The sequence below is a fragment of the Garra rufa genome, chromosome 13, assembly GCF_049309525.1.
Source record: "Garra rufa chromosome 13, GarRuf1.0, whole genome shotgun sequence".
Classification (NCBI taxonomy): domain Eukaryota; kingdom Metazoa; phylum Chordata; class Actinopteri; order Cypriniformes; family Cyprinidae; genus Garra; species Garra rufa.
Genome location: NC_133373.1, coordinates 3478119 through 3492965, shown reverse-complemented (window position 1 = coordinate 3492965; position 14847 = coordinate 3478119). Strand labels below are relative to the sequence as shown.

The window sequence follows — 14847 nt, the reverse complement described above, 5'->3', positions numbered from 1 at the left end:
TAAATGAACGATGTAACGATAAACACTTGTGAACAGCTTACAAGGTTTGCACAGCGATCTACATCATTTGTAGCCTCAGAAACACTTTAAACCTAATTTGGCAGTCATTTGATCCGCTGTAGGAAACTTGTTAACTTACTATGAATTTTAATGCAGGTTAATGATGTCAAAATACGTTTAGTTCTCAGCCAGCTAACATTGTTTTTAAACGTTAATAAACATTACAAGTGGAGTACTTCACCTTAGCGTACATTCATCACTATCTATGACATTAAACTATAAAAAAGGCATTAAAAACTTGAGCAATTCTTGATTTTTGCATGAATTATGCTAGATTTACAGGTAACACTTTACAATAAGGTTCTATTAGTCAATGTTAATGTATTAACTAACCACGAATGTACAATGAATTATACATTTATTACAGTATTTAATAAGCTTTGTTAAAGTTAGTTAATGAAAATACAGTCGTTCATGTTAGTTCACAGTGCATTAACAACTTTTGTTTTTAATAATGCATTAGTAAATGTTGAAATTAACATGAACTAACATATTCATGTTAACTAATGAACCTTATTGTAAGATGTTCCTTCTTTTTTCATTATTTATTTGATTTTTCTATAGTCTAAAACTATTTACTGTACATTTTAAACCTTTTATGCATATTGCATATTTTCTTTTTTTTTTCTAATTTCTTCAAGTTATAATGGCAGTTTTTGTGATTGTCATGCACTGTACACAATTTTCCTGTCACAGTTTGTGATAAATGTATTTATCAGTAAAATAAAATTGCATTGGTTGTATTGTAAAAAAGAAAAGAAAAGAAAAAAAGTAATGGTTAAAGATTTTAAAAACATCTAAAGACAATAATTTAAACTTAAAACCATGTAAAGTTCCATTAAAAATATGTGACCCTGGACCACAAAGCATAAGGGTAAATTTTTTGAAACTAAGATTTATCCATCATCTCTATAGGATCATATTTGTCCGAGATACAACTTTTTGAAAATCTGGAATCTGAGGGTGCAAAAAAAATCTAAGTATTGAGAAAATTGAAGTTCTTAGCAATGCATATTACCAATCAAAAATTAAGTTTTGATATATTTATGGTAGGAAATTTACTAAATATCTTAATGGAACATGATCTTTACGTAATATCCTAATGATTTTTGGTATAAAAGAAAAATCAACATATATACAATCACTTATATAAAATTAGCCAATTTATTATAAAAAAACTAAAATCACTGAAAACGAACAAAGATGGTTAGATTCATGTGATATTACATGTTTGTTTCTTTATCTTGGAACATGCTTCATGGAAACATTTTTAAGTGTTTAAAACCCCATACATGCAGGCATGTGTCAGATAGCTGAGAGGATGAAATGTTACATCACCCCCCATTTTTGCTGTCTTTTTCCATTTTTTTTATTTAGCACTTGCTGTAAGCATTTGCCTATAGGCAAAGGTGGAGTCGTTCTACAAGACCTTCCCTGTCTATGTCTATTTGAGAAGACAAACTACCCTGACTAGTTATCTTAGGCTTCTGTGCATCTGTGCAAATAACCATTTCATTGCCTGCGTCAAACTGTACAAATATGTGTAGTAGAAATACTCTTGCACACACATTTAAAAAACAAAAACCACAAATCATTGAGAAAATAATAAAAGGTTAAAATAAAAAGGCTATAATCTAACAAAAGATTTGGTTGCATTTTACAGTAAAGTGTCATTTGTTAACATTAGTTAATCTATTACCTAACATGCGCAAACACATTTAGTACACTATTTATTAATCTTTGTTAATGTTAGTTAATAAAAATACAGTTGTTTTTTGTTAGTTCATGTTAGTTCAAAGTGCATTAACTAAGATAATTAAATAGAAGTAGTTTATTCTTAGTTCATGTAAATAAATGTAACTAATGTTAACTAATGAAACTTAAAGTGTTATAAAAGATTTAAAATAAATAGCCACATTCATGACAAAATACATTTTGAGAATTTCTAAATCTGTTTTGCTGTATCATTTTAAATAATTTTTATTAGTTAACATTAGTTAACTACATTAGTTAACAATATGAACTAAGAATAAACAATACTTGTACAGCATTTATTAATGCATTAATAAAATCATATGTTGTGTTTGTTAACATTATTTAATGCACTGTAAACTACCACGAACAAACAATGAATGACTGTATTTTTATCAACTAACATTAACAAAGATTAATAGTGTAATAATGTATTGTTCTTTATTTGTTCATATTAGTTAATACATTCAAAATTTAAAAAAAATCCAAACAAAACATGTTAATTACTATTAACATTGTTTATTTAAAAAGAATATTTAATACTTATGTATTATTTCATTATTATAAATAATTGCTGATGTTATTAGTTGTCAGTTAATAAAAAAAAATAATAATCATGCAAATCCATAGAATTATTATCCACATTAATATTTTTTAAGCAAATAAATAAATAATTGCTTTTTTGTTTGTTCTTTAAAACATAACCTTTAACTAACCAAAACCAATTTTTTAAAATGACCATTTGAACAATTGGAAAACTTTGGTATTCTTTCAAAAAAAATCCATTAAAAACATGTTAACTACTATTAACACTGTTAATTTTTATTTTTGAAATAATAACATTACAGAGCTTGAATGAAAAATAGAAACACAAGTAGGGCTGCAACTAACGATTATTTTAATAATCGATTAATCTGTCGATTATTTTTTCGATTAATCGATGAATCGGATAAAAAATTACAAGGGATTTACAACCCTTTATTCAAAAACAGAACTAAAATCTTTAGAAAGTGCACGAACATGTTGCTCCTTGAACTGTTATAATAATAATAATAATAATAAAATAAAAATGGACTAACACAAAAAACATACACATGTATGCTTTACATCTGCCAAATATATAGACTAAATAAACTAAAATTACTATCCGTCAAGACAGCGGCTTGCTGTGGTGTACATGCTGCATTTCCCATCAAGAAGCCTCTCAAATTAAATTCCTCAGTGCGCATTAAAAAAGTCATGTGACTTTGCACGCTGGAACGGGACAACTTGACTAACTTTCTGCTACATTCATTCTGCCATGGCGGTGTTTAGTGTCCTGCCATCAGCAGCGACCAGCTGGAAGAGTTCCGCATTCAAATGCACGCAAAACTGGCCTCAAAGCCCCAGCAAAAGTAATTACCATGAATGTGTCAAGGCAAAAATTAAGAAAATATTCGAATTACTTATTAATAAACTAGTATTTTCTGATTCAGTGTTGCAAAGATGAAATTGACGATCCTGCCATCTGCTCATTAATGCCTAATGCATCTTTATGGATTAGCTAATGAAAGATTTTTCTTTTCGATTTTAATTATTTCGTTTTATAGTAAAATAATAATTTAAAGCTTTCTATAGATATTGTGTTTGTGAGGCAATTACCTGGGTTTCGGTTAATTATTGTGAAGCGCTCCTGTTTCAACCAAAGATATCAAGCGTATTCTGTTTGTTTTCTTTAAGAGCACATTTTGTTGATACTGTTAGTACACACAAACTAAGGTAGACCCTTTACAGTTCCGGCCCGGGTGGTAAATTACTCTTACCTTTATGAGCAAAAAAGAAATTCCACATTGCACTGGCGTCTCCATGCGCTGCAAAGCGCGCTTCTCTCCGCACAAACTTTGGATTTATATTGATTGAATGATTAAACTAATATTGTGATATGTTTTAAGTTTTTTATATCAATGGATTTTAATTTAAATCGCGATGAATTAAGCAGGCTTTTGATCTGTCTGCCGCTGTTTGCTAGGTATAACTTTAAAAAACAAAAACTTGAATTTAACAAACAAAAAGTGTTCCAAATATATCTCTAAATTAACTTTATAAACTAAAGGAACGAAAATAAATGTAATCACTTTGCTATTAAAATCAGCAGCTGTGTAATGAGGAAGAGAAAGAGAAAAAAAGACAGTCGGACTGGAAATTCAGTCGGCCAAAAATTGATGAGCTGTCGGACATTTTTACAAGGAATGTTTGTTTAATAACCTATATAATATTCTTAGGCTACTTTCTTAATTAAATATATTATTTCTTTGATTTATTTTTGCGTTTTTAGGCTGCTTGTTAGCTGACTGAAGTGTAGGCTATATATAAAAAAACAACGTGCCACCGTCACAGCCCTATTCAAAACTGAGACGATTTCACCTCAGCAGAGCTCCTCTTTCTCCTTACGGTTGTGGTATGTTTTCGACACATTATACAGACAGACAGTGTTACAAAAACTATAGAAGTAGTTTTCTCCATCTCCACTATCCAACGACCCGTACACCAGCTGTTTTGCGATCGAGCATTGGCTGCTGTGAAAGTACGCTAGCCGAAGTAGGCTTAAATATCAAACATGTTTGATATAAATCGGGGCAGCATATATATATAATGTAGAAACGGTGCTTTATGCTCAAATGTTCCAGTTTTGCGCATAAGTTAAATTCGCATTTTTGGATGGAAACACAGCTTATGAGGTGCCGAACTCTGCTGGCATCAGTGCGGGAGAGAGACCGAATGTGTCCACTCCGCTCTGCGCTCAATTTTTTTTTAAATATATATAATAACAACCAAATGTCTCTGCGTCGCGCGACACAACGAATCGATTATGAAATTCGTTGCCAACGCTTTTAGTAATCGATTTTTATCGATTTTATCGATTCGTTGTTGCAGCCCTAAACACAAGTACAGGGAATAATATTTTAGGGTAACTTAAAAGGAACACAAATAAACCACGACACCAAATTACCACATAGAATAATGCATCTTTAATTTATTAATTTAAAATAACTTTTAATACTTATGATAATATAAATAATTATTTTATTATCATAAATGTTTGCAGACTTACTAGTTGAAAATTAAAAATATCAGGCAAATCCAAAGTCAATTGTTTAGAAATTTTATAAGAAAATAAATAAATGATTATAAAACACTATTAAATGTTAACTTAAGGTGAGTTTTTCACGCACGTGTCAAGTTTGAGATTTTGGACTTTTTGGTTTTTCATAAAGCGTTTTTTCAGACTAGTGAAAAGAAAACATCCAAAAGACAGTATTAAGTGTTTCTTTTATAGGACGTCATTTATTCGCGTCAATAGATTTCAATTACAGTAAATATTTTGAAAGGCTGTTTTCTCAAAATGAGAGTCATAAATCTCCCCTTCAGTAGCACTTACACACACCAAACTTTACATTTTTATTCCTGTCTATATCCTGAAGGTTTTTACAAAGTGATTTGTTCATAAATAATTTGCTTGATTATATACATCATGGAGTGACAAAAATGAGACACCCAAAATAAAACTTTTGACTCTAATATGCTCCAATAATTTTTAAACTTATTTGAATATTTAAACCTAACATTTTAGAAAAATGTTTGTAGTGATCAATGGATAAGTGAGGTGATAACTATATATAGTTGTTTTTTTTTTTACTCTATTCACCTGCAGTGTTTAGCCTTAACAATGAAAGGCAGCATGTTTTCTTTCAAGGCACTCTTCAGTGGAATGACCGGGTCTTGGACTCATTGACCCTTGGCACTCAAACCTGTTGACTGTAAGTTAAGGTCACAGCTATTGACTGCAGCACAGAGCGGCAGGCACATAAATCTGTCCGTACCTAACGGTGGGTGGACCGGCTACCTGATAAATCGAGCTCGACTCTGACCGCCGTGCAGAAAGAGATCCATTATGGATCAATGCTTTGCTAACAGCAGTATTATATAGAGCATACATAGAACATTCAAAGCTTTTGAGGTCTGTCATGACCATTGCACTCTCAGGTTAAGAAACTGTAATTCTGTCCTGCGCTCACCCACGTCAAACTTCCCACCTCAGGCGAGTCACAGCAACAATCCATACGTCAACCTCAACTATATGACAGCCAACTCTTAAATACCACGTTTAATCTTTTCCATTCTGCAGAAACATCATTTCCTTTGACCTTAGGCTTTTGTTTATCACTGCAACATTTGACAAAAATATGTCAAATGTGTGTTTGCGCACTCTTTACTCTAACCTTGGCTGTGATATTTTATTCTGCCGTAAATAATGTGCTGTTGTTATTGTTCTCTCTTAAGGTGAGACACTGCAGGTGAATAGGGTAAAAAAAAAAAATTAACTAATAGTTATCACTTTACTTACCCAGTTAATTGATTACATTGATAATTGCAAACAATTCTAAAATGTTAGGTTTAAGTATGCAAATGAGGCATTATTTAATGAAATATGCACTATTTTGCATAGATTTCTGATACAAAAATCTAAACACTGGATGAAGTCAGTTTTAAATTTTTTTTTTTTTTGACATATTAGAGTCAAAAGTTTTTACAGAGGGAATTTTGGGAATCTCATTTCGTCACTCCATAATTCAGAAAAAACTTAGAATGGACAGGAAACACTATATTTTTTTTTTTTAGGGAATAAAATGTATAAAATCAAGCAAATTATATCTGAACAAATCCCTCTGTAAAAACCTTTAGAATATAGACAGGAATAAAAATGTAAAGTTTGGTGTGTGTAAGTGCTACTGAAGTGGAGATTTATGGCTCAGTGTAGGAGAAAAAACTCATTCTAAGAAAACAGCCTTTAAAAAATTTGGATTGTTATTGAAATCTATTGATAAAGTGTTATAAAACACTTGTTTTTTTTGGATGTTTTCTTTCCACTAGAGTCTGAAAAAACACTTTATGAAACACCAAAAAGCCCAAAATCTCAAACTTCATAGGTACATGAAAAAACTGAATTTTTGTCTGCAGTGTCTGCCCATAAGGCGAGACACTGCAGGTGAATAGGGTAAAAAAAAAAACTAATAGTTATCACCTTACTTACCCAGTTAACTGATTACATTGATAATTGCAAACATTTTTTGTATTACAAATTTTCTAAAATGTTAGGTTAAAGTATGCAACTGAGGCATTATTTAATGAAATATGTGTTAATTTCCATACATTTCTGGTATAAAAATCTAAACACTGGATAAAGTCAGTTTTAAAATTCTTGTTTATTTTTTGACATATTACAGTCAAAAGTTTTTACAGAAGGAAATCTCATATTGTCACTACATAATTTAGAAAAAACTTAGAACGGACAGGAAACACTATATTTTTTTACCATTTTTTGGGGAATAAAATGTTGTATAAAATCAAGCAAATTATATATGAACAAATCCCTCTGTAAAAACCTTCAGGATATAGACAGGAATAAAAATGTAAAGTTTGCTGTGTGTAAGTGCTACTGAAGTGGAGATTTATGGCTCAGTGTAAGAGAAAAAACTCATTTATGTACTGTAATTGAAATCTATTAACACAAATAGATAAAGTGCTATAAAAGAAACACTTAACAGTGTTTTTTTGGATGTTTTCTTTCTACTAGTCTGAAAAAAATACTTTATGAAAAACCAAAAAGCCCAAAATCTCAAACTTGATAGGTGCATGAAAAACAGACAGAAAACAATGTATTTTTATTTTTATTTATTTATTTTTTTACCATTTTGGGGAGAACAAAATGTATAAAATCAAGCAAATTATATATGAACAAATCCCTCAGTAAAAACCTTCAGGATATAGACAGGAATAAAAATGCTAAGTTTGGTGTGTGGAAGTGCTACTGAAGTGGAGATTTATGGCTCAGTGTAGGAGAAAAACTCATTTTGAGAAAATGGCCTTTAAAAATGTATTGTAATTGAAATCTATTGACACAAATACAGCACAGATAAAGTGCTATAAAAGAAACACTTAGGTGTCTTTTGGGTGTTTTCTTTCCACTAGTCTAAAAAAAACACTTTATAAAAAACCAAAAAGCCCAAAATCTTTTGATAGGAGCATGAAAAAAAAACAAACACTGTTTTTGCCTGCAGTGTCTCCCCTTAAGACAGCGCGAAAACATCTCTACACAAATAAAGTCAGAACAAAGCAAAGCTGTCACGTTCTGCAAGCCACACTGCAAGAGCTCAACCAATAAGAGGTTTCTACCAGGTGGCGTAAAGCCACCACCGGTGCACGGTGTTGATTTGGTAAAGACACGATCGATTTACTGTACATTGGAGACAGGAAGTGGTCACGCCACCCCTGCTGCTCCACGCCCACCTCTTACCCCTCCCCCTCACCACCTGTGCGAGTCTCACAGGATGCACACACACTTACACACCTCCAGCTGCACAAAGACTAAAACCACATATCATGCTTGTTTTTATTCATTCACACCTCAGTGCCCCACAAATCACTAATTTACTCCAGAGAACGTAAAATGCCTCTCAGACAATAAACTGCCGTTTTTAAGGTTACTGCTACTGTTAAGTTAACAGTCGCTGATGCGTATCGAAATCATAATGTGATAAAAACAACTAAATACTAAAACGAATAAAAGCGAGTGTGGTTAACTGGTATTAAATATTAAAAACGAATTTTGACTGGTAGACACTACCAGTCAAAAGTTTTTGAACAGTAAGATTTTCAATGCTTTTTAATGTGTCTTCTGCTCTCCAAGACTGCATTTTTTTTATTCAAAGCACAGCAAAAACAGTACAATTTTTAAATATTTTTTACTGTTTAAAAAAAACTGCTTTCTATTTGAATATATTTTAAAATGTAATTTATTCCTGTGTTCAAAGCTACATTTTCAGGATCATTACTTTAGGCTTTAGTGTCACATGATCCTTCAGAAAACATTGTTATATGCTGATTTGCTGTTCAAGAAACATTTTTTGATATTATCAACATTTAAAACAGTCAAGTACATTTTTATGGTTCTTTTATGGTAAACAGAACGATCCAAAGATCAGCATTTATCTGAATTAAAAAGCTTTTTGTAACATTATATACTATACCATTGAATTAAAAAAAAAAAATTATATATATATATATATATATATATATATATATATTTTTTTTTTTTTTTTTTTTTTTTCATTCAATGTGTTACTTGCCATTTCGTTGTGAAATTTTCTAGTGATTTTTAAGTGAATTTTTTTTATATTAGTCTTTTTTCAGTTTAACACCCCAGATCTAAGAGAAAAAACACAGTTTTTTAATACATAGCAGATTTGTTTTGATTTTGTATTTTTTATTAATTTCATAAATGAGCCAGTGAGCTTTTGAACAGTGAACAGTGACTTTATTAAACACTTTGTTTATGTTTATTAAACACTTATTTTATGTTTATACAATTACTTCAGTGTCATTCATTTAGTCATCTGTTTGTTGATTCGGTTAAATCTGTTGGTGTTTGGTTTTTTGTCAATTAAAAATTAATTTTAGAATAATAACTAATTTTATTTATTTTCAAAAATGTAATATTATTAATATTTTTTTATAATATACTTTATATTATATTTTGGTAACACTTAAAGTTACACAACACAATAAGGTTAATCCGTTAACCTTACATTAATCAGCATTTATCTGAAATAAAAAGCTTTTTGTAACATTATATACTAAACCATTGAATTAAAAAAAAAAACATTAGTTAACATGAGCTGAGAATTAACAATACTTTTACAGCATTTATTATTCTTTGTTAATATAAATTTTTAGTATTTACTAATGCATTATTAAAATCAAACTAAAATTAACAAAAATCAATAGTGTAAATAATGTTCACTGCTCATTCATGTTAGTTAATATATTAACTAATGCCTATTGTAAATCGTTATATAATTTTATATATTTTAGATTATATATTTTTACTCATTATTTTTATAAATCAATAATAAAATAGATTTAAAAAATGTATAAAAAACAAAGATAATCCTTATCAAAGTTAAAAATCTTTTAATACTATTGATTTTTTAAATCTATTTTATTAGTGATTTATAAAAATAGTAAAAAAAAGTATACAAAATATATAATCTAAAATACATTATAAAATTATATAAGAATGGGTAAAACTTTACAATTAGGAATTAGTTAATGTATTAACTAACATGAATGAACAATGTTAATAACACACTACTTTTAATTACACTATTAATTTTTGCTCATGTTAGTTTAATTTTAATAAAACATTAGTAAATACTAAAATTATCATTAACTAAGATTAACAAATGCTGTAGAAGTATTCTTAGTTCATGTTAACCCCTGTAGCTAAGTAATGTTAACTAATAAACCTTATTGTAAAGTGTTACCAAAATACAATATGATTATTAAATTAGATTTTTAAGAAAAAATAAAATGAGTTCTTTTTCTAAATATTATGTTTAATTGACAGATTTAACTGAATCAACAAACAGACTAATATATAAATGACACTAAAGTAATATGAACATGCATTTTTGATCAAATGTTTTTGTTTAATAAAGTATAAAGTCACTGTTCACTGTTTAAAGGAATACTGACTAATTTAGGTTACTTAGCTAAACGTATCAGTATGAAATTAATACAAATACAACAAAAACAAAACAGCAATCTGCTACGTATTAAAAAAAACCCTGTGGTTTTCCTCTGAGACGTGGGGTGTTAAACTGAAAACAGACTAGTATAGAAACATTTTTCAATTTAAAATCACTAGAAAAGTAACACATTGAATTCAAATGTGAAAGTTACAACTTTGAAAAATCTTTTTATTGTCTAGGTGGTCCCTGTTTTTAAACAATTGAAGCTGTCTGCCACTTCTATAATACGTTTGTGTTAAAGGCATAGTTCACCCAAAAATGAACATTTTATGTTCATCTGCTTACCCCCAGGGCATCCAAGAGGTGACTTTGTGTCTTCAGTAGAACACAAACGAAGATTTTTAACGAAAACCGTTGCAGTCTGTCAGTCATATAATGGCAGTCAATGGTTACCAAATCTTTAAGAGTGAAAAAGACGTACACAGACAAAACCAAATTAAACCCTGCGGCTTGTGATGATACATTGAGGTCTTAAGACATGAAACGATCTGTCTGTGCAAGAAACTGAACAGTATTTATATCATTATTTACCTCTGATCCACTGCAATGTTCTACTCTCTTAATGCGCGTCAACATGATCTGCCATACTGCCCTCCAAAGGCAAAGTGCAGTAACTACACATTTGGTCAAAATTGAGTTAAGGCTTAAAATGGACTTTGTGACAACTGTTTTGTCTCGTGGCAAAGTCTCCTGGTTCAATTTTGTCCCGTTTCAGAGAAACAAGAGTGTTTGACTAGCTGTCAAAAAACTTTAAAGGCATTTTTCTCAGTTTCAGTGTTCGCGTAGTTACTGCACTTTGCACATATTCGGCCACCGAAAATTCAGCCGAAAATGGCCCAAAAGTGCATTTTCGGTTTTCGGCCGAAAGACTTTTATCACCGAAACAACACGGCCGAAACAGTATGTTGACAAAAACAGAAACCGCAGCCTGCACGTACTTGTCTGAAGCAACACGTCTGCGGTGTGGATTTCAGTATATCTGAGAGCAGGACCCTCGGATTGCGATTTGCAAAACTTGTAATGCCGAAATTTCAAGAGGGGGTGTGTCTGCAGTCGTGCGTGCAGCCAGTGATGACAACAGAGATGGGCGCATTGCACGCAGACAGATGTAGCTTTCAGTGAGTGAAAAACAATGGCTTTATGTTGGTGTTATATCGCAATATTTTAAAGATATGTCTTTTCTATATACTGTATTTTTATAAATATTTATGTTTTAAACCATGGAGGTGAGCCAATGGATATCACACAAGCAACGTGAAAACTGCGCAATATGTGAAAGCGAAAGTAAAAACTGACAGTGCTTTCAGCATCTGACGTGCATTCTCTCAGAGACAATGAGAGATGATTATACTAAACATGCATCATATTCATTTAGCCCCCTAATATTTTTCTTGTGCCCCGAACATGGTGGGAAAAAAACTAAAAAGAAACGTATTTTGTGTAAGGGTTGTTTTTAAAAGTCGGTTCTTGCTCTTAATTTTCATTGGTGACTGCAGTGTTATTAGGGGTTAAGAAAGTCTTAATTATGATTTCAGGTGGTCTTAAATGTGGGGACTGAAAGACAGGAATTGCGATGAAACTTCAAAAGGCTATCCATTGAATAAATATGAGCGCTGCACGTTTCAAAGTCATTTGCTGCGCTGCTTTGTGTAATACCAGTCTGACAGCGCCTCCTACTGGAAGAAAAACACAGAGTTGTAATGTGAACTGATGGATCCACAAGAAAATGTTATAAAAAATGTAACAATTTAAACAAAGGCTGTAAAATATACGTATGTTATTTAAGTAATATAATACTTGATTGATAATAATTGTTTCAATTAATATAATTGATTTATTTTTCATAACTTTAATATTAATTTATGCAATTGCAATGCCTTGATTTTAGTAAGATTAGTACACAATCATAGTTATAAATGCAATGGTACTAATAATTGCCATAATTCTTTCGGTGTTTCGGTTTTCGGCCTTGGTTTCCTCTTTTTCGGTTTTCGGTTTCGGCCAAGAATTTTCATTTCGGTGCATCCCTAGTTTACATGCCTCTCAAAATGGTAATTACTTGTGCTTATCCTAATTTTGGTGATCAGAGGTAAATAATGATATAAATACTGTTTAGTTTTTTGCACAGACCGATCGTTATGTGTCTCAAGACCTCAATGTATTGTCACGAGCTGCAGGGTTTACTTTGGTTTTGTCTCTTAAAGATTTGGTAACCATTGACTGCCATTATATGACTGACAGACTGCAATGGTTTGAGTTAAAAATCTTCGTTTGTGTTCTACTGAAGAAACAAAGTCTTGGACATCTTGGATGTCCTGGAGGTAAGCAGATTTTTCATTCAATTTTCAGTTTTGGGTGAACTATCCCTTTCATTAGTAAATCCAAGAAAAATATATATTGAATATTTAAATGTTTTCACACACACGTGTGACTATTAAAGCCAAATGCATTGATGAAAGGCTGTAGCTCTAGAGGTTAATCCATCCATCACTCCTCTAGAGTGTTAAACACCGCTGACTTGTTTGCGCTGACCTCTGCTGAAGGATTATTATTTATTCATGATTATTCATACAAGCGTTCATCATCCACAGATGTTTCCAATAGGCTGCGGTGTAAAACAACCTCCACGCACACAACGGGAATGTTTTGTTCTTCGTTCTGAAGTGCAAAGCAATACAAATAAATCCGTCTGCGAGGAATTCTGACCTTTGCCAGACTCTGCCTGGCAAACGGAGGGTCACCCTCGCTCACAATCTCTTTTTACTCGCCGTCTCTCTCTAAAACAATGATCTCAGCCACTTACCAGGAATCCGCTGATTGTTTTAAATACCTTCCACTCTTGTGGACTCAAGTCACTTTTTCCCATCCAGAAAGTACGGGGGGAAAAACGCAGAGGGGGAATGAAATTTACCTTGGCAGGAAATTTAGTATCTAGCATGGCTGAGACAGTTCATTCAGGTTCTCCGCCGACATTGTTTTAAATTACCGCTGTCCCATACAGCAATTCAATATGGAGCAATGGAGAAAAAAAAAAAAAAAAAAACGAGAGAGGGAGAGAGAGAAAGGTCAAAAACATCCACATTTTTCAGCAAGTTATGGTTGGCTGCAAATCTAAGGAATCTCAAAATGAAGTTGCCAAGTACAGGAACCGTCTCTTTTGTTTTTTCAATCCGACTCAAAACCATTTCTCTGACTCGGGTGGTTTTGACAGCATAGCTGTGGTATGTTCACCTGGGATAAGCCTCGACAGAGCATCCAATGACGCACTTACGGAGCGGAGAAAAAACACTGACACTTGCGCTGGCACACATAGCCAGGCAGGCATTTCTGAATCATTCACATAAATGTTTGATGGTAAATATGGCATCTCTGGAAAGCTCCATTTTTTATATATGCTAAAATATGCAGGAAAGCATTCAACAGCGTCATCCTGACAGGTGGAGGAAATAGGAAAAAAAAAAGAAAGACACAACAAAACACATTTTCCAGGCTGGGCGGCACTAGTGTGTGTGTCTATGCGCTTTACTAACTTTTGCGGTATGGTGTGTAGGTTATATTTAGACCGTGCATCAATATTGACACAGCACACTGCATATGACTCATCTGTACCGACTCAGGCCAGCGACACCCCTGCCCTCCCGCACAGGTTTCCTTAGTCCTATTGTGAAGTGAAACCATTTTAATTTTGTGTGTGTGTGACTGTGTCTGTGTATGTAATGTATATATATGAGTGTGTGTCGGTGTAATTGCCTGAGGCTGTGCCTGGCCCACATTCACTTGGAGTGGCTGTTTTGCAGGCAGTAAAGACACTCCTGCCTGCTTCACTCAGGTCACTGATTGCCTGTTTGTCGTTCCTGGAGAGAGAGTGGCGCTCAAGTACTCAGAGCTTAAGGCTTCGGAGCAGTCGAGCATTGATAAGGTGGCCTGGAGATTTCTGCAGACAGCAGCACATCAGTGCAGCACATAAATAATGCTGGAAGAGTCCAGAGTGTGAGAAAGAGAGAGATCCAGTGACACTGCACAAGCTGTGACTGCTAGTGTACACTGCGCCCTGCATACTGGATGGGGGATTTTTTTTGTTGGTAACATTGCTAGACAACATGTGTGCATTTGGAATAGCCTGAGTTGTTAAAAATTATGTAATATATATATATATATATATATATATATATATATATATATACATATAAAATATAAGTTTGGGGTCAATAAGATTTTTTGAAAGAAATTAATACTTTTAATTATTAATACTATTAATCTGCAAGAATGCATTAAAATGATAAAAAGTTAAGGTAAACCTATTACACTGTTACCTTTTACAATAATAATTAATAACATAATTAACTATATTAACTATAATTAATAATAATACTTATTATTATTGCTGTTTCCACAAATATAGTTT

The 14847-nt window shown here is 32.1% G+C and overlaps 1 protein-coding gene across 2 annotated transcripts in view; it reads right to left on the bottom strand.

The window, feature by feature from the left end:
* The window catches only part of bach2b (BTB and CNC homology 1, basic leucine zipper transcription factor 2b), a 199870-nt gene that overhangs the window by 135788 nt on the left and 49235 nt on the right, over positions 1-14847 (bottom strand). The gene's annotated exons all lie outside the window — the stretch shown is intronic.